The sequence below is a fragment of the Protopterus annectens genome, chromosome 8.part0, assembly GCF_019279795.1.
Source record: "Protopterus annectens isolate FY-2018-M chromosome 8.part0, PAN1.0, whole genome shotgun sequence".
Lineage (NCBI taxonomy): Eukaryota > Metazoa > Chordata > Ceratodontiformes > Protopteridae > Protopterus > Protopterus annectens.
The window spans coordinates 478,322,410-478,344,679 of NC_056741.1; the positions used below are offsets into that span (position 1 = coordinate 478,322,410).

The 22,270-nt window shown below is 42.0% G+C and overlaps 1 protein-coding gene across 2 annotated transcripts in view; it reads left to right on the forward strand.

Moving 5' to 3' along the window:
- Nucleotides 1–22,270, forward strand: part of LOC122808893 (renin binding protein) — a 1,087,318-nt gene that overhangs the window by 22,829 nt on the left and 1,042,219 nt on the right. Inside the window, exon 1 of one of the 2 annotated variants that reach the window (XM_044080006.1) lies at nt 586–819. The exons of the other annotated variant lie outside the window; for it this stretch is intronic. The gene's annotated coding sequence lies outside the window, so the exon portion shown is untranslated. Of the gene's footprint in view, nt 1–585; nt 820–22,270 lie in introns of those variants that run through there. 2 annotated transcript variants of the gene reach the window in all.

The following is a 22,270-nucleotide window of genomic DNA, read 5'->3' on the forward strand; positions in this document are numbered from 1 at the left end:
CTAACATCTTACAGGTGTCACTGTGCTGTAGTACAATAACGACAGAGTATAAAAGAGATCAATGTTCACTTCAACTGGGAGCAAAGGCACAGGTTGTGAAACCTCTTATAGGCAGATTGTCTTCATGAGGTCTCTACGCTGGCATCTGAACCATATGCTGTGAGCACAGGCTACTTATGTACTTATATTCATACTGTTAATTAATTGTCTTTCTGTGATGTTACAGCTGCAGAGAGTGATCTGGGAATAAGAAGTAGCAAAACGTGCAAGGAATGTACTGCTGTTCTGCTGTTTGGTTCACTTTTTTCCACTTTGAGGGACTCCATTCCCATTTTTTTCTCAAAACATTGTATTCCCATAAATGAGCTGTTGACTGCAATGTGATCACAACAACTTCAACAACAACAACTGCAGAAGAGTGACATTTTCAGTCAGGGGATATGGGGGGAGGGCAGAGGATTTCAGTTTGTTTCTCACTGTTTTGTTTACATTGCTTCAGTCGATTAAGCTAGAGTCACACTGCAGTGTTTTTACATAGCTTAAGGATGGAGTCTTCTGGAACAATTGTCTGCCTTTAATGATTCATGACTATTCCAACTAGCAACCTGATATCTCAGCTGAGGAAAGGTTGCTTTTTAATAACCAGCCTTTCTACTCTGAGAGTAATGTTAACATAATCCTAGCCAAGTCTGGATTCATCAAGCAGTGCTCATTGCCTGTCAGTGTCTTTTTAATCTATTGAGTACAGTCGTGTGAAGGACAGACATTTCCAACACTGGAGTAAATGTCACAAGATGCAGCGGCTCATTTGTGTTTAAGGTAAGAGGGGACGTGCACAGAGTACTGTAGGAAATCAGGGGTTAATGCATTCTCAAAACCCATGGAGTACACTGGAGTGAGCAGCTAGACACTGCATATACCAGATTCATCACAAAAGAAGGGAGGGCACAAGGATTAGAGCACAGAGTGTTAGATTTTAAATGACATTCTGATTTTGAAAGAGAGCTTGATCAGGTCATTAACTTTTGTGTCCAAAAACATGCATAAAAAGCAGAAGTAAATTTCAAAAATACGGGGACAGTGACTGAAAATGTGAAATGCTGTTGTTTTTATGTAAATTCTAATGATATGGACAATTGTTACAAGGGTTACGGGACTGAATTTGTTCAGACTAGGACACTGCGGATACTGGCTTTAGGCAAAACAAACTCTTTCCTTCCACAGGATGAATAAGAATAATAAAGTAGAAAAGTATATATAGATCTCAAGCTTGTGCTTAAAAATGAGTGTCCCTGCTTCCCTGTATGTTTGTATTCAGTGTGATACTTGCACATTTTATTGCTAGTTTGGCAAGAGGGCAGAGTAGTCTGTGTGCTGTATAGAATTAAGTATTATATTAGGAAACAAAGGACATTATTTTTCAATATGTTCAGCAATGAAGAAGGAAAATTAAAGTTCTTTATTCCACATGGCATCCAAACTGTGTGCCTTATCTCACAGTCATACAACTATGAAGAGTGAGAAACCAAGGCTTGTCCACATATATCAAGTTGTACTGTTCTTTTGTTTTTTTTCTTTTACGAAATCCACAACAGTCATATTTTCAACCACAATGTATCTGTTTATGAAAAATAAAATTGTGCTCCTTTAGTAACTAAATGCTATAGCCACCCCTTACTGCCTACATATTGTTCAAATGACAGCGAATATGATAATCAAATGAAGATGCAGAGTTTTATTAAATAAGCACTCCTTCTTCCATATATAGGATAGTTAGTCTGATCCTACAAGTTGTTTTCCCCATTACAAGACACACTTTAGTACAGCTCTCATTATACTGTTACTGCACATTTGCATCTAGATTTTTCAGCCTCATTTCTCTTTCTTTCATTATTCACCTCTTATTCTTTCATTATGAGTGTGAGGGTTCCACACTTATGTGTGTGTGCACGTGTGTGTGTGTGTGTGTGTGTGCGAGTGTGCGTGTGTGCGTGTGTGTGTGTGTGTGTGTGTGTGTGTGTGTGTGTGTGTGTGTGTTCAGTTGACAGTAACACAGTGAAAGTAAAGTGCCAGTGAACTCACAATATTTTTGTTTGTTTGCTTGTTTTGTTTTCTTTATTCAATTTTACAGAGCATTATAAGAACTTTACCAAAACGGTATGCAACACATTTTTTGTTTTTGTAACTGAACATTGAAAGATCATGAAACACCAAAACAAAAGCACGAGACTAATGTAAACTACACTGGGTTATTCTGAAATGAGTGATATTAAGGAATGAGACAGAGATAATACAAATTACTGCAAGGCATTGCTATCTAGAGTTAAAATAAAACAACAAATTTAAAATGGTACTTAAAAATGACATTTAAAGAGGACAACTTTTAATTGCATTGCACTCCTTCCCTTAATAGTGGTATTGGTCTGTTCTTTCCATTATCTGCCCTATTTTATAATTCACAGAGTGGCTGTAACAGTAAAAACCGACGTTCGGCCATGTCTGACTTACCCCAGTGCAGCCGTGTTCTCTTACAGAATTCTGTGCCTAAAAGTGTACTATTCAAAATGGCATTTTAACACATAAATAAATCAAAATTATCCATTGCAACGAATTATACACAAAACTGCATTTAAGGAAAGCTGGTTATACAAATGATATCATTGGCATGTTTAACACTATTCTTAAGAATCTTTACTTTTTTAAAGGAAGCATGGTAGGGAAAAAAACATAGCTGCTCCCTGTATAGTCAAAGTTTTGTTTGTAGGATTAAGTTGTGTTTTTATTCATCACAGAACAGTTGCAGCCCTGACGCTGAATATTGTATGTCTGTTATCAGCATCTCTAACTGATTAAGGTCCACTGGTATTTCTTACATTTTTTTTTTTGTTTCTCCTACCTCATAACAAAGCATTTAGCAAATAAAAGCAGTTTATATACATCTAGAGGTCTGGAGCTGATCATGGAAATAGATGGAACAAGTGCCAAGTTACAAAATAATATCATGTTAACCTTAGTTTGAGTCCCTTAACATTTGACTTTAACCGACTTCGGTCCACTTTTTGTACTCCTCAAGTACTAGGGATACTTAGTGTTCCAAGGAAAATACATCTGGTGGCTTCAGTTTCAATTATCCTCACATAAACCCACTTCAACAACATTTCTCATAAATTAACAATTTCCCACAAATCAAATCAGATTTAATTCAGTTTTCAACATCACTTGTAAAATCAGATTTAAAGCTGCAAAATGTTACCTTGTACACTTTTGTTTGAAAAACAATATTAGAACACACATGCTCACTTTACTTTTAACTTACTGTTTGATTATATCTTTAAAGATGTTACATTACCTGTTACTAAATGATCAGAAAGAAAACAAGTAGATTTAGAACAGTTAATTTCTCTACTAAGTTAATTTCTTTGTTGTCTTGCTTGAAATGCTGAGCTCCTTTTACGGAAACCATTAACAGCTGCTGCTAAGGTTTCAGATAACACTGATGTCTTCACTACAAATATCACTCTAGCCATAAACATACCCCTTACATGGGCAGTTTCATTTCATTTGAAATGTGTGTTTTGAATTACACTGATTATATAAAGCATCTGTGTGATTTAAGGCATCTGACAGTGATTTCCTACTTGAAATTTTGTAAAAATGGATTCACGTTCTAACCTTTAATATTGATTATTACTTACATTAGCCATTACATCTGTACTTGAAATAGGAAGGTTTGTCGCACAAAGAATCATTTTTCTATAGTAGAAGCCACCACAGAATATAATGTCATTTGACCAATTTCCATCATATAAATTTGGATTTGTACTTGTACTTTACAAGAAGAAAAAAATTATCTTAGTCAAAGATGTGATGTATCATTTGAATCCACGGTCTGTAGGCCCCATGCAAACAATGAAGTAAGGCCCTGAAGTTATATGCTTTATGACAATGACTTATCCATTTAACCAGAGCAGTGGCTCTGGCCTCCCTTAAATGAGTTATGTGTTTTACTTGGATCCTACCTAGTGAAAAAAAAAAAATCAGTATCTTAGAAAACATCATTGTCAACTGCAACACTGATTTTTTGGGGGGATTTAGGAAGTAAATAAATGTATCGCATTGTGATATTTTGATGAGTTTATCAATTTACAACAAACTTGTTTAAGGTAGTTTGTACTTTATCATTATTTGTATTTCCTTTAATGTTCATAAACAGTATTGAATCAACAATGCATTAAACTACTCCTCCGAGAACTTTAGAGACAGCGTATTCAGATAATGAATTTAGTACTCCAAAAGCATTTCAATTAGGTGCCTACACAGAGGAATAACTTCCTCTTTTTACGGGTAGCACATTTTTCTATTAATTTACTCTCCTCCCAGATCTACGGCATTCTCTTATTACATACAGAATCCCAGATTATGAGGTATGATCACTCCATGTACCAGTGTACATTTCCTGCTGTTACTGCTCCCCACTTCTAGGTGTACTCTTCTTGGATTCTATTTCCCTGGTAAACTGTTTCATAATTTATTGCAGTCAGAGTATGATGCTTCACTTCTGACCCATCCATCCACAACCTCTTTTCCCATTTTTGCACATGGGGTCAGGGTGTCACTTCAACAGTGACAATCATCTGGAGCCAAGGCTCACACCACCAGATGACTAGCCTTGCTGTGGCTGTTCTTTCATAACACACACTCATATGTACACTCACATCCATGGCCAATTTAGAGTGTCCAATCCACATACTGCATGTCCATGAAATGTGGAAAAAAAACAGAGCACCCAGAGGAAATCCACACAAACACAGGGACGACATGCAGACTCCACACAAAAGACTCCCCAGTCAAGAGACAAACCAGAAAACCTCTTGCTGTGAGGTTACAATGCTAACGACTGGACCACTGTGCCACTCTGATGTCTCCAAATATGTCAAGCCTTTAATCATTTTATTCACATCATTGCAAAGTATATTAGCCTTGTTTTAGTTATTTCCATGAACTGCAAAGTAATGCACAATTCTCTTCAGACATTCTTCAGTGTTATCTATGTGAATGCTGCACAAGAATGGACCTTGTATTTTACCCTCTGATATACCACCAGTAAGTCCTTTCTTAAAGTGGGGTCAGTTTTTTTACTTCAGTGTGTGCCCTGTGATTCAGACTGTATTTCACACTTGCTATCTCAGAAACATCTCTGTTAGTCTATACTTCATCTAACATCCATTTGCATGAAACTGGTATCAAACACCTTGAAAAGTCTATGAGGATTGTGTATACAGACCCTGTTTGGTCAACTTCTTTGCTCACCACTGAAATGTTCTTCAGCTGATCTGATAGAACATTTCTGTTATAAGTTTTTTGTTGCTATGAGTCCTTTTCCCAAATATAATGTAGTTGCTCTAAATTGCTACATCAGACCACTAGTGAATGAGGTTAGGGATGGCATGAATAAACCCTCTGACTGCTACCTGGATGACAGCCCTGGAAAGGAGAAATAGATGATGTTCAGCAGAATTAGAGAGAAAAGAAATCCAAGCAATTGGAAAACAAACCAAAACACGATATTAAAATTAATTTTAAGGAACAGGGATGCTGCCACCCCAATTCAGAGTGTATTCCTCAGCACCTCTAAATAATTGTAATCACCTCCATTGTCGCTGCACCTTTTGGGGATGGTAATATTTCCTTTGCTGCTGCAGTACACATTAGGAAAATAAAGCCACGGAAAACCAGATAGTAAGAATTCCAACCTTCGCTGTACACTACAGAGTCAAAACGTATCAGCTAAATATCTGTCACAGAAACACTTAAAAGCAATACATTGCCGTTCCTACAACTGAATACAACTTCAGAAGCCACATCTTGCAAAAGACTAACCTTTCACTGACAGAAATTCAACTATCTGGTGATTTTAATCAGTGGGACTTCTAAAAATGACAAATGAGACACTGCAATGAAAATAATGTCACCATACACGCTGGTCTCAGACAATTGTTAAACTTCTGTTCTACATTTCCTTCCTTCACAACTTATTACTCAATTTTGCCAGGCACTGAAACAACATCGAATGCTGGTAGTTTCCTGACTCTGGCTGCTATAGCTCTTATGAAAAGGAATCACACTTGTTCTCTACTAACATTACAGTAAAGTCTCAGTTAACTGGCACCCATGGGGATTGGTAGATGCCGAATAACTTTAGTTTCTGGTTGCTTGAGAGTTACTATTAAAAATAGGCCTGACTAATACTGTACCCTATACTATTTATTTGGTTTGACTTGTTCTCAGGTTGGGGAGAGAGGAAATGTAGTCTTATCTTCCTTTTTAAAACTCTAACCCCCGGATTCTCAAAAGTTTACATGGCGTGCATTAATAGTGTAAGAGGAAATTTGGCCAATGTGGCACCCAAGCGATCCACGTACTTGCTCGTTTGACGTGCGCTAGCACTCTAGCGCTAGTACTGCACGTTCCCAGCCCCCATATGCAAATTGCCCCATTTACAGGTGAAAACCATGCAAATCAGGCAAATCTGCCATCCAGAAAGCAGGAATCAGAGCTTGTAGGACTAGCGTAATATGCAGAAATGTACTCAGTTAGTAACCAAGTACAGTACTGCAAAATCCAAAACGGAGCTATGACAGTTCCAAATAAAGGCTGCATATCATCGAGGAAGCATGCCAGTGGCCAAGTACAAGGCCATTGGCATTGCAAACAATACAAAAAACAAAAAAAATCAACCTTTATTTTATGTTAAGCCAATCTCGGCTGTTTAAGCATAGGGCAGCAGTGTGCAAACAGGATCGGGGAGAAAATAATAAAATAAACCTAAAATAAGCATTCTAACTAAAATCAGTAGTCTGCCATGCAAGCCAATGGCAGGCAGAAGACAACTTGGCCAGTGAATAGTGGTTGCTAAGGGGGGGGGGGCTCAGTGTGAGACATGTAACAATGCATTAGCAGGCAATCCTATGTAAATGAGGGGAAGGACAGTGAAAACCAGTTTTCCTCTGCATGTGAGGCAGGTCTCAACACTGTAAGAGTATGAATAGCTGAGTGCAAGACTAGGAGGTGGTGACATCATGGGTGGGTGTGTCAGCCATACTGTAAGTGGACTGGAGCCTTATGGCTTGGGTATCTCAGGGGGTGTGTCTAAACCTGCCTAGCACTCTTTACAAAGCCTAAGCGGGTGTGCGCACCACTCACCGGGTTTTACAGGAAGAAAAAAGAAGTTAAACCAAGAAATAGCAGCAGTGTGCACATTTAAGCACTCTGTTTGAGCAGAGCACACGGGCTTAAACAGGAAGGCAGTGGGAAGGGAAAACAGCAGTAGGAAGGTATTCAAGGAGAACTAGCTTAGCTGTCAGGTGAAATGTATCAGAATCAGCCAATTACACAGGCAGCAGACCAGCCCAGCCCAGAACACTACTATAAACCAAGCAAACATCTTCCCCCCTGTTTTTTCCCACAATCTGCACCACCAGTGTATACAAGCGGGAAAATTTTAACAAACAAACCTACAAAATGAGAAGGGCTGCAGCAGGCAACATAGAATAACATTTGCAAGAGGCTGAGGGTGGAGAGGATGTGAATGCTGCCGAACAACCCACAGTGAGAAGACAGAGAAGAGAGTACATACCCAGGGTAACCTACCAGGGGCTACATGAGCTGGAGATAGTGGAGCACTATAGGGGGGACAGAGACCTCCTACAGCAAATTGTTGAGCTGTGTCGGCCACACCTGACACACCAAACTGACCCAGGGAAACCCATCCCAGTGGACACCAAGGTATATGTAGGCCTAGGTATACTAGCCACAAGAACCTCCCAAAGCATAACTGGGGATATCATGGGAATCTCACAGGCATCAGCATCCAGAATATTCCACCAGTTCCTGGATGCCATGTCAGCACATGCCAGTGAGCATGTATATTTCCTCAACACCTGTGAGGTGTTGACCAGCAATATGCATCTCTTCCACCAAATAGCAGAATACCCTGGGGTAGTGGGTGCTATAGACTGCATGCACATATGCATCAAAGCACCACCCGGTGGGCAGGGGTAGGGCCTACATCAACCACAGGGGCATCCCCTCCATCAACTGCCAGGTTGTTAGTGATGCCCAGGGCATTATAATGAATGTGTGTGCTGGCTTCCCTGGAAGCTATGATGATTCACACATATGGCATCTGATGCAGCTGTACCAAAGATTTGCCAATGTGGATATCCCCTACGCTCATCTAGTGGGGGATGCTGGGTACCCACTGTAGCCGTGGCTAATGACACCCATCAGAAATGCACACACACCTGAACAAGAATACCATAATGAGGCACACACACAGGCCAGACATATAATAGAACATGTGTTTAGGATGCTCAGGTTACGGTTCTGGTGTCTGGACACATCTGATGGAGCCTTGCAGTATTCACCAGCTATATGTACCCAAATTGTTATGGTATGTGCTATGCTACACAATATGATCCTGCAAAAACAGCTGCAGCAGGAATAGCAAGTGGCAGGGCCACACAGCCCCCCACCAATGCCAAGGCCTGCATAGGCACAGAGTGACCCAGAGGAGGAACAGCCTGAGCCTGCCCCAGTAGGCAGAAGGAGGCATGCCCAGTATGCCCTGGCCTTGGCAAAGAGGCAATGCATAGCACATGCACTGACACAGTAGGGTCCCAGGGAATGACACCTCTCTCTGACTCGCACATACAGTAAAAGGAATGCCAAATATGACACTACCTGTGCTCAACCATGTATAGGGAGTGTACTATGTGTATCTGACATAGGCAGCCCTCCAGCACCATCCACAAGTCTGGCACACCCTCAAGGTAAGTCAATCAACCTTCCAATTGCCAAATGGAGTAGAATGTGTTGTTACCTGTAGCTATGGTATGGATGTGAGCATGCAAGGGAATTGGGTGGCTGAATGTTATGGCAGCAGACAGTAGACACCCATAGTGGCACCATGACATCTGCAACACATACTGGAGTCACCATAGTAGCCAGTACTACACAGGGAGTCAAAACCCACTGCAGGAAATGTGCTATGTGACATGTGTGTCCATATGCCCCACACATGCCAGTCAGGACAGTTCACATACCCAACAACAGTCTCAGCCAGCAGGACAGGTGTAGACAAACCCAAACACAGCTTGTGGCATGGCCCCAGAATGATGGCTATGGTGACCCCCCCCCCCAGGCCTACACAGACAGACCACAGCATGGCAAGCCATGGGATGTTAGTTCTGAAGGGTAAGAAGACAGACAATAATATGTAGGGCAACCAAAGCCACAATCTGTAGTACACTGGTATGCCACAAGTCAGCATGATAGTTAGCAATACATGAAATGGAGTACCTGACATACCAGTACGGTCATAGCAAATGTGTACATGCTTCACGTGTGCCCCCCACATCCTACATAATAATGTAATAACAGTCAGGTGTGCCCCCCACTCCTGTGTAGAAATGTAGAAATAGCAAGGTGTGCTCCCTCATCCTACATAGTAATGTAATAACTGTCAGGTGAGCCCTCCAACCCAATGTAGAAATGTAGAAATAGTCAGGTGTGCCCCCCATCCTACCTAGTAATGTAATAATAGTCAGGTGTGCCCCCCACACTCCTGTGTAGAAATGTAGAAACAGTCAGGTGTGCCCCCCCTACTATGCAGAAATGTAGTAACAGTCAAAGCCAAATGATCAATGGATACCCTGCAGAGACAGCATGCTACCTGTTGGTGTACAACACAAAGGTCAGCACTGCAGCACAAACTACATGAACACGATCCACAGATTCAATACAGACGGCCATACTGGGCATGCTCACACACTGAAACACATGAAGGCCATGACTGCAAACACCAGTGGACCAGACATATCTGGCAGTTGCAGTTGTCAGTGCAGACAGTCATCAGTATGTACCACTCATGCCTTGCACACACAGTGGATAGAAATACAGACATATATGTCAGGACAACACACTATAATAAGCCAAAGGTAGATGTACATAAATGTGTGGAAGAGGGTAACTGTGACAAGGAGTCAGCCAGGCCTGTCCCACCCAGCACACAGCCAAACGGCCCCAAACACATGAGGTGCAGATGTCACTCACTGCAGATACTAGCCATCAGTATCTGTCAGCATTACAGACAATGTGGTGCATGTGCCAGCTGTGCAACATGACTGTACAAGGAAGTAGTCATCTAGCAGCTGTATACATGTACCTGTGACATATGACCCTGTGTGTGCCCGCATGTGGTGTGCCAACCCATACATGAATGGGTTATGGCCCATGCACACACCACCCTCCCCATAGCCCTACTATGACAAGCCTGCTTAGGTAATCCAATGTGAAATACACCTTTGAGAGTGTTGTAGCCCAGTAATCTTCATGGCACGTCCCATAACTGTGTACTGCTGTAGTGTGATAAACTAGTTAGGTAGGAGTTCTAACCACAGACTTGGTAACTGTGTGTGTGCGTGTCTGTCTGACTGTATAGAGAGCAATGCATTTTAGTGTACTCACACTCCTCACAATTCATATACTCAACTTTGGCAAGGCTGTTGATGTCACCCACCTAGAACTACACCTTTAGGAAGGTTGTTGCCTACTAATCTCCGTAGCGTGTCCTATAACTGTATACTACTGTAGTGTGATAAAGTAGTTAGGTAGGTGTTCTAACCCCAGACTTGGCAACTGTGTGTGTGTATGTCTGTCTATCTCTGATTGTGTAGAGAGTAATGCTTTTTAGGGTACTCACACTCCTTACAATTCATATACTCAACTTTGGCAAGGCTGCTGATGTTACCCACCTAGAAATACACCTCTGGGAAGATTGTTGCCTAGTAATCTCCTTAGCGCATCCTGTAACTGCATACTGCTGTAGTGTGATAAAGTAATTAAGTAGGTGTTCTAAACCCAGACTTGGTAACTGTATGTGTGTGTGTCTGTCTCTGATTGTGTAGAGAGCAATGCTTTTTAGGGTACTCGCACACCTTACAATACATATACTCAACATTGGCAAGGTTGCTGATGTCACCCACCTAGAACTAAACCTCTGGGAATGTTGTAGCCCAGTAATCTCTGTAGCGTATCTGGTAACTGCGTACTGCTGGAGTGTGAATTAGCACTGTGGTAGGGTTCCATCTCCACCCATGGCAGTTCTGGATGTTTTGTGTGTGTTTCAATGTCTGTATACGGAGCAATGCATCATAGGCTAGTCACTCACAGTACATTTCAAATGTTCTACTTTGGTAATCCTGCTGATGTCATTCATTGTGAAATGCACCTTTGGGGAAGGTGTACTCCAGTAATCCCCGTGGTGCGTCCTATAACAGCTCCATTCTGTAGTGTGGTATAGCCCTCTGTCGGGTTGTATACCCACACATGTCTGATGTGGATGTTTTGTGTGTGCTCACAACATGGGCCAGTCACGCCAGGTACAGTTCCACATGTCACTGTACATGCATGTGGGAGGTGTGCACATCCTAGACACCATCCATGTCATGGACTAAGGAACACATACATGGCAAGTGATGCACAGCATTGGCCACACACATTAGTCACCCAGGTGACTGGATGGGGGATACAATACCCACCTGTGTGGGTAAATGCAGCAACTACAGCCCTGAGCCACAATGCAGACCATTGTCATGTGGCCTGATGCCAAGGTATACCCATCGTCTACCCTTGTATAGCCTGCTGTCACAGTCGACCACCACACACCCATGCAGACATGCACCCATGCATGTCAGTACTGGCACCCTGTGTGTTTGTGTGTGTGTTGTATGGTGCGTATGTCCACATCCACACTCACTACAATCCCCATGGGCATACTGAAGCATGCTGTCTGATGTCTGACACCTCCTCATAATCTTTGCCCCTACAACCTCTGTATGACCCATGTGGTGCATGTGATACCTGCACAGTGATGTGTTGTGGCAATCCCACTACTGATGCCAAGTGTGTAAATGTGTATGCATCCCTGTAAGAATGTGGCTGTGTTGACGCTGGCACCTGTTCATGCAGACAGGCACGTGTACGTCACCTACCATATAGCTACCGTATCCCTGTTGCAGATGTCACTCACCATCACATATATGTTCTGAGTGCTCCACAACAGGTAACCCATATGGCGCATCCAATAACTGCATCGAACTGTGATAGCAATACATAGTTGTCAGGGGTTTGATACCCTATGCCGGTAGGTGTGTGACACAAACATGTGTCAGTTTTACTCACCCACCCCTCCCTGACATGTATTTGCCTCTGTCTGCCTCCCCACTCCCTCTCTAGTGGATGTGGAGACCCATACCTACTTTGCTTAGGCAGCATTTGTATTTTAAGTGATGCTCATGATCAGCTGATGGCCTCTGCATGAACTGCAGCCATCCCCTAGCTGATTGCATGTGGAACAGCTGTGGTAACATTCCGATAGCCAATTGCATGGAAATACAATCCAATATCTAGGAACATCATGGTGGTGTTGGCCCTTTTCATTAACTGTGAGCAGGAACTAGATCTGTTGTTTGGCAAACAACATCTCAGATGGATTGGGGATTTACCTCTAACAACATACACTGTGGAAAGAGGGCAACAAACAGGAGAGGGAAGTGCTGGACCTGACTACAGACTGTAAGTGCTGTTATACTGCATTAGGAGTAATGTTGGTTTCACAGTGTTTGTCTGGATATGGCCATCGTACATGCCTCAATACCTGTCATGTCAGTTCCATGTTTATGAGGAATCCCCATCTGCAGGGTCATCTGCAGACTGGCCAGTGTTGTGCCCTTGGTTTCATGGGTTACCAATGGAGCATCTATCTGTGGACTGCAGAAGGTAGTGTGAGGATTGCAGTCTGTAGATGGTGAAGGCCGTGACAGTTACTGACTTCATATCCCTCATAGGACATATGTTGCAACAAACCCCATTACAACAGTAAATGTATGAGGTTATCACAGCAACATGTCAATATTGGCCCTGTGTATGTGCTCCCAGCCACATCTCTGTAAACCTTTGTACATATGTCGTGCAGAAAGGTGAGGCATATGTGCTGTACACCATCTGATAACAAGTCAGTGATATATCCTACTGCTACACATGTTCTGTACAGTAGAGGTTATATTTCATGACATAACCTGGACATTCTGTGGATGTTTGTACAGTACTGAGGTCTGTGTACTTATGGTGAATGTTGGCAGTGTGTGTATTGTTAATATGTACTGTAGCCTGTGTACAGACTGTGGTAGATGTCATTGTTCTAGTTCCCTTCCTATCTGATGTTACATGCTGGCCCACTGTATGGTACCGTATTGGCGTACATGTTATAGGGCCATACACACACATGTCCCATACCACAGACAGCCATCAGACCAAACTGTGTAGCAGCCCAGTATATGTAGGGTCAGTCTGTGAGTGGCACATATGAGGATGGTGTAGAACAGATTGGCCATATACTGTAATATTATGGTAGCTTAACATATGTGGCTGTGGCTGTGTTCACATTGGTTGTGGTTATGCACTTTCACACAGGTGTATCTTACCCTGTACTGTGACATGCTTGTTGAGCCTGCTATATATGCAGGTACATGTGCATTCCCCCATAGGAGATGTAGGCCAATGTTGAGCCAGTCTGCCTGTAGCCTGTACAGTGCATTGTTACATGCCTAGCATCTTAGTGTATATACCCAGTGAGATGTCATGTGCGGATACTTGCCAGATGTACTGCTGCCAGGCCTCCCTTACAAGTCATGTATGTCAGATAGAGCAGTGGGATACTGTACAGATATATGTCAATATATAGTGGGTAGTATGTGGCCATGGCACACCTGTACCAGCGGTCATTATGTGTTAGGCCAGAATGGAGTGTGTGAATGCATAACCTATGGTGGCAAATGTATACCAGTCATTATGTGTTATACCCATCAACATGGCTGTCTACATCCATATTGTCAGGCATGGTACACATGTTGTGCACTAAGTGGTTATGTGTATACCTCTGGACTGTACAGGGTGTGTCAGAATTACCACATATATTGGCCAATATCTCTTCTGCAGTCCACAGGGGCATTACATGCTAGCAGTGGTACTTTACAATGATGTCCTTAGGTTGTCTGTCAGTAGCCAGTGGCACACATGTTATCAGCAGATGTGACCTCCCACACACACCGTGTCTGTGAAGACAATCCCAATGAAAGTAGCAATAGTCTACTAATATACCTGCTATACATACCTGACATCCCCTTGCACTATGACTTTGCAACTATAGGGGCTGGGGTAGGGCTACACTCCATGTCCAGGACATATGGTGGAAATATATGTACAAATACATATCCAGATAGCCATATACATATGATTACACATGTATAGTACTTCGAATTACCATTGTCATGGCAACCACCCACTATAAATCCCTACATCGTGTGGGTGTGGTCCCTTTACATTTCCTGTATGATGGACATCCTTCCTGTGTTTGGGCATCAGTGTTACAGACAGCAGGTAGCAATACCTCTTATAGAAGAACCAGCACACTCAGGGTAGCCACATATTTGTAGGAGGATCAGGAACTACAGACAGACTGTGAGAAGAGTTGTGTTATGCTTTGTATAGTACTGGTGTTACAGGGTGTTTGTGTGTACATACTAGTTTACCTTGGAATGCAGTCTGTCTGCATAGCTCACAACTGTGGGCCATTCCTCTTGCTGGACAGAGGTATGCCTATCATGTTTTGTCTGTTCACCACACAGGTCCTGTGTCAGATATTACACTGGCAGTGTGTGTGTTGCATGCAGTCAGTACATGGCTACATCCATTTCTGTTTCTAACCTCAATTCCCTGACTACGAGTATGTTGCAGACTATCATGTAACACCAGCAACTTGCTTAGTGTATGGCAACAGTTTTCCACATATGTGCCTGTGTTCCAGCGTCTGTCCTCCACCTACATACCAAACTTTGCACATATGACATGCTGTCGGGGGTTGTCCTGTAGTGGGCAGTGAGTGTATCACACTACCATTGCTGCCATTAGTCCACTGCTGTTGTATCCCCCACACATATAGTGGGGCTGGGGCCATATATGTGTGGGCATCAACTACACAACACATGTGTGCCCTTATGCACTCCAGAGGCCAGTGTATGTAACAGTGGTATGTGGGCCTGTATTATTGAGACTAGGGGGAGCACTATACATGACCTAGGCTTTTACAAAAAGTGAAGGTCAGGGGTGAGCTGCTGTAAGGTTTCTGGATGTACAGTACAGTATACTTCACCTATATTTACATTACTTACATGAATTGGGGTAACACAAGCCTACTGCCTCCTGCCATACAGACTGTTCTGTTTGTTGGTGTGCTCATGATGGTGTCAGTTATGCCTTGTTATGTAATAGTTACAACCCATTTGATCACATAACGTCTTTACCACCTACTGAGTTTGTACAGAGTGTAGATTGAGGCTGCTGAACTATACACCTGCATTACATACTGTTGATTGTTTGTTAACCTGTGGCCCAGTCTGTCTTCACTATTGTACAATTTGAAGGGCTTGGCCTGGATAGCAACAGATGTGAACATTTACAGACTACTTGTATTAGTGTAACTGTTTCACAGTTGCATTCCTCTGTTTATATGGTTGTCAGTGTCTGAATAGCTATATGACATGGCATATAGAACTGTAACAGTACACAATTAAAGGTTTTCCATTTCTGCAAACCTGTGTGTGGTGTCTTTCCTATGACCTCTCTATGGGTATATGTTGCAGGTAACGATTGAGATATGTATGGGTGGCCCATACAGTGTCCAATTGTTCAGGTGTTAACTGTAAACATAGTGGCTGTTCCATATTGTGTGCACCTTCTACATATGTATCTTACTGTACATATAGCTGCATGTGTATGTGTAGTCACATGTATATCTATATATATATATATATATATATATATATATATATATATATATATATATATACATATATCTGTTTCAATATATCTGTGTCTGTGTATCTGTATCCTGGGGATGTTGATGGCTTACACATATTACATTTCCTATGGGAGACAGACTGTACTGCATGATATGTTAACAATACCAGCCTGACATACAGGTGGGATGGCTTACTGTTAACATCTTGTGGCCATTTCATGTCAGGTCCTGGTTATGGGATCTGTAACACTTGGCAGTGTACTGCAGGGCGGACTTGTTTGGCTGTGAGGGGGATGCCTATTCAAACAAGACATATAGTGTGTGGGGCCTCACAACCCCATTTATGGTGCATGTGGACATATGTGTGTTTGTTAATCTGCCATTGCTATCTACAGATGTATGGTCATATACACCTATATAGATATACATATCTGCTAACATATATATAGTCTGTATATACCTACATAGATATATATCTGCGTACACATATGTAACGTGCTGTGTATATGTAGACATATAGGTGTAGACACATATGTGTCGAAGTAGGCATTTGCATGTATATCTGTGCATATATATTGATATATATGTATATAGTTGTATATATATATATATATATATATATATATATATCGAAAAACTGAAACACAATCACGAACAGCAAACTTGAAAAAAAGACACCAGTGATAAATCCAATAGGCTTAAAAATACGGACACAAATCTAGCGCTTTCATTCACATTTATTCCTTTGTGAACTTCTTCAGAAATAATTCACCATCCACTCACATATAATTTATACACTTTAAATTAGTCACATGTTTTATTAGGTCATAAAAATGTGTATCTTAAAGACATATCAATTAAAATACAATAAATATAAAATTATAAATGCATATGTATAATATTCTCAAATTTATAACAAAATTAGAGTTGGTATGTCTCAACTAATAATATATATACATGTTTTTTTTAAAGAAAAGTTATAAATATTCACAAAGGAATAAATGTGAATGAAAGCGCTAGATTTGTGTCCGTATTTTTAAGCCTATTGGATATATATATATATATATATATATATATATATATATGTATATATATATATATATATATATATATATATGTATATACATCTACATATATAGATATGTATATACATCTACATATATAGATATGTTGTATCTGTTTAGATATTAATATATCTACACACACATACATCTAGATGTTGGTATACATTCTCTGTACTGTTCCATGACTGGACTGGATGATATGTTTCTGACAACATCAAATTACTTCGTATCTCTCATGGCTTAGTAGTAAATCCCTCTCTCTCTAGAGTGCAGGGTCCATAGTTCAAGACTTGCAGGAGGTGTTTATTTTGTTGGTTGTGCAGAACACCAGCGGTTGGATACTGAGTGATTAAGGCACTTTAAAGCAGTTGTAAGTGGGTTTGCGTGGGTTTGCACAGAGGTAAGCACTGCCTATGTCCAGTTGCAGTGTCTTACAGTCAGTTAGCTGCAACATTGCTTAACCTGTGTAGGCAGTGCTTACCCCTGCGCAAACAGGCTTAAACCCGCTTACTGCTGCTTAAAAGTGAGTACTGCCGCTTAGTCCCGCCTTCATTTCTTTACAAGAAAAGAAAAAAGGGTTGATAGGAAAATAGTGAAAAAGGGGCACAAAGAGGGAAAGACAGTAGGGAAAATAGCTAGAGATGTGCAGGAAGGGTGTAGGGAAGGTCCATAGCTGCCTATTGTTCTACAGAAACAGCTGTGCATATACACTGAATTTGGTGGTAGATTGGGACACACAAACCCCTGGGAGAGGGGTGAGGACAACATAAATTCATTGTGATGCCAATTAGACCAGCTTACATGTGTCCAGTGGACATATGTGCAAAATGGACAGCTATATATGGGGCGAGTTTGTTTTGTGGGAACGATTGCCCTTTTTGTTTTTCAGGTGAGAGTGGGATGTTGGGGAGGGGTAGTAGGTATATTTGGGAAGGTAGGTTGGAAAGGTTAACATACAAGACAAACAAGACGCATACAGGGGTGGTATATGACACATGTGAGGGGTAAACACCTTGGACGGGGAGGGATGTTTGTATGTTGCAAGCCCATATGCCCCCAAATGGAAACAGTGGGACTGAGGTCCCCACCCATAAGGTGACTGGTTCCTCTTCACCCTTGCTCCCGGGGGGGCAAGCCCCATCCCCTGTGTCAGTTCTACCTGAAGGTGGTGCAGGGCCTACGGAGGAGGAGGTCCCAGGTTGGGCCCCAGATGTGCTGGTGCCCAGTGCCATGGACAGCTGAGGTGGGACAGCTGGGTCCACTGGGACTGGCCTTCCCATACGAGTTATGGTGTTGCAGTTTACAGACAGATATGGGTTAGTAATAGTCAACAGCATTCAGGAGTAGTTATAACAGCATGCATAGGTACACCCATTAACCTAACACACCAGATGTAAAACAGTTGCAGAGCAAGCAGAACGCATGCATATATGGGACAACAGTGGCCATTACAACAGCATGCAGGTTTTATTGATGGCAACAGGCCACCAATATGGGGGTATTTTAACATGGCACATGCATAGAAACAAATGTGAATATTTATAAACCAATAAGACATATGTCCCAAAAACGTTTGGAGTGTACACATATCGATTGAGGTGTGTCATTGGGTTATTTTTGCACATATGGTAGGGGTGAGAGAGAGAGTTCAATTAACAATTAATATATCCTTGTAGTTTTCACTACATTCATAGTCACTGCAGTGATCTGTCCCTTACATGTATTATTACACTTCCCAATGGCCTTATATTGTACAATGGTATGTTAATAGATTATTATATACATGACCTATGTCTTACATGCAGGAGTGACAAGATGCAGGTGTTAATGCAACATATGTTGACAATTGCTGTCATACACTTTGGGTGAGATGCTGGAATGACAGGTTTGTTTTCATATACATTCTCTGACTATGTACATGCCTGACTATCAGTTATATGTCATTAACGGCTGCCTACATTCCTTGGATCATCACATTGCTTTTTCAGGGGAAAAGGTTACCAGTCTGGTGATGTGGGTCATTTATCTGGACATGCTGGACAGATTGGCACAGTTGAGGGGTATGAATATGCATACAACTTTCTATATGACCATTCTAGCAAAACCTGTACTGTTGCTGGGTGTACTTATGCATACAGCTTTCTATCTGAACATTGTAACAAAATCTGTACAAGTGTGGGGTATGATTATGCATACAACTTACTAGCACTCCCGGGATTCAAACCCCTGCTGTGTGTGACATAAAACTTACGGTTAACATCACAGTACACTGTGCTATCAAGGAATTGATGTGAAGCTTTTTAATATTTTCTGTCTAAGTCTCCCTCACTTGTACAAAATGACTGACCTCTTGGCACTTCCAACATTGTTAAACAGACCTTCATACTCATTTTTTCTGCATACCACAGTGTAGGTAACCCTTCTTAATACAACAGTACTATTTATAGTATGCAACAGTTCAACAACATATGAAAGAAGAGTAAACAGAAGCACTCCAGGGGTTATACTTTATTCACAGAATAGTACACCTTTATCTCTACTGGTATGACACTTTCTCAGGCTCTCATATTTATTTGTTATGACAGTACATGCAGAATAATTACTAACCTGCCTCGTGATGCAGCCTTTGCAACCTAGCATCATGGGCTTGCTGGTTCGCAGCCCACTCATCTGCAGCTATCAGAGAAATACAGTGATATTTAGCCATACCTAGCTATAGTATACACAAGCTAGGCAATTATTACCTACTTAGTAGAATGAGTACTTACTCAGTACTGGAGCATTAGGCATCTGACGGGATTCCTGGATCCACTGCTCCAGTACATCCCCCCTCCACCTCTTCAGGTCAGCATGGTGGTGCCTGACCTGCACACCAGTCCAGGGGATACCTGATGAGGTCACGGCGAGACTGTCCCCGGCCTCCATTTTATACTGCAAGCCCTGGTACTGGCCCTGCAGTAGTCTCTCCTCATAGTGTTTTACCAGGAGCCATACCATGATTTTTGGCTCCTGGATGCCCCAGCACTGCGCTCTGAATCGACTGCCTTCACCCACTCCACCCATTCTACCTGCAGTAGGAAGCTACAACCACTTATGGGTAGTATTCCCACCTGTAGGGTTTAAATACGGCCAATTTCCCACACCTTTCTGTGATTGGATGGTTTTGAATAGGCTAAGCTATGGGTACACCTGCTTACCTAAGGTTGGCACTGCTTAAAGAGGTATACCACTAGACAGATTGAATTGGCTGCCCTACACATTGCTTACACTTACTAAGTTGAGCTGTGCAGCGGTTGACATTGCTTAATAGTTCATTAGCATTATATTTGCCTTTTGGCATTGATTTATTATTCATTACAGGTTACATATGTGTCTGGTATCCATGATTCATGTGTACATACACTGTATGGGGCCATGGGGACTTCTACACTTTATTACAATAACAGCTCACATCTATGCTTACTGCAGTACTCCAGTTCACATATTTATGTTATGTAGCGGTTATACAACATCACACTGTACATAAATTCAGTTCACATGTTTGGTTTGATTTTCCTGTGGTGAGGATTAGTTTGCTGATACCTCATTCATATGCATTGCTATGATGGCTTAGTGGTTAACTACTGTGACTATAGTGTACAGGGTCCTGAGTTCAAGCCTTGCCGAAATTGTTTAGTTTGTTGCTGGGCAGAACATGGGCCATTGGGTACAGAGTGATTACAGCACAGTAAAGCAGTTGTACGTGGTGTTTCATAGAGCTAAGCACTGCTAACCTCTGGTTACAGTTTCTAACACTCAGTTAGCTTCTACTTTGCTTATTCTGTGTAGGTAATGCTTACCCCATGCAAACGCACTTAAACACGCTTACTAGTGCATATATATGCTTACTACTGCTTACTTGTGCTTAAACCTGCTTACTAGAGCCTTATTCCGTCTGACACTGATACATCACATGTGCATATCTTGCGGGACTCCAGTTCATATATTTCAGCTATTTTGTGGGTCTTGCAACAAGAATATTGTTTATAACATGCTTTGCCATGTAAAATAGACTGTGCTACAGTGGGACCCAAACCGGGAATGGCTGCTCATTGGTCGGATGCTCTACCCAGTAAACTACTGCTGTTCTGCTTCATTTGCATATTTCTACCATATTTTAATACCCATGTTTCCTTCCCCCAGCCCCCGAGCTCCATGTACACAGCATCCATCCATTCTCCAGTTGCTAGCCAAGCCATACCACACCTCCACACATTTCCCTCTCTGCATGTGTCGGTACTCCTCCATTATACTGTCTCGACCCAAGCTTCAGCAGGCTCTTCATCCATTTAGTCCACATATGTTTGAGCCTCCCCTTGATCCTCCTATGATACTGGTGGAAACACCTATGTGACCCACAAGGTTTGGTTCGTCCCGCCAGGGACGGACCTGTTGTTGTGTCATGGGTAGACTTTGCTGGTCTACACTGTTTCTCCCACTGGTAGCATCCTGCCAGGGGTTCAAGAAGCAGCAGTTTGCTCATACACTGGGACAGCCTCATCTCCTGGTTCTGCATAACCAGTGCCCCAGTGTGACATTCTGTGCATGAAGCATGCCCACACGCCCCCACGGCATGCATCATTATTCATTCTTCTCTTCAGTATTATGCAAGACTACTGTTCTCACAGTATGTTTGGACAGGCACTGTTCATTGATACACATAGACTGCTCAGAATACTGTGATTGAGCGATGTGCACATGTTTGCTGGTATTAAGCTACATACCTACATATATTTCCTATACTGTTGAATGACTGTGCTGGATGATATGTTTGTGATAACAGCAGCTGAATGTGTATCTGCCATGCCTTAGTTGTAATTCACTTAGACTATAGTGTGCAGGGTCAGGGGTTGGAACCTGGGGGTGCAGATTTTTTTATTAATGGGCACAACAAGAGCTGTTGGCTACAGAGGGCCTAAGGCACTTTAGAGGAAGTGTCGGTAGGTATGTGCTGGTGTGCATGAGGCTCAGATCTGCTGACCTCCGGTTATAGTGTCTTACACTGGGTTAGCCTCCACATTGCTTAACCAGTGTGAGCATTGCTTACTGCCGCCTAAACAAGTGTAATCCCGCTTGCTGCAGCACACTCCCACGCTACTTCATGTATTTAGTTCACATTTGTTGTCTGGGAAAATCCGACTGGATGCTTTTCCATTGTCAGTGGTGGCCTGGGGAGTGAAGCTCCACAGTAATCCCCATATACACATTACACATAGTACTGAGGTGTACACATATATAGAGTGACAGA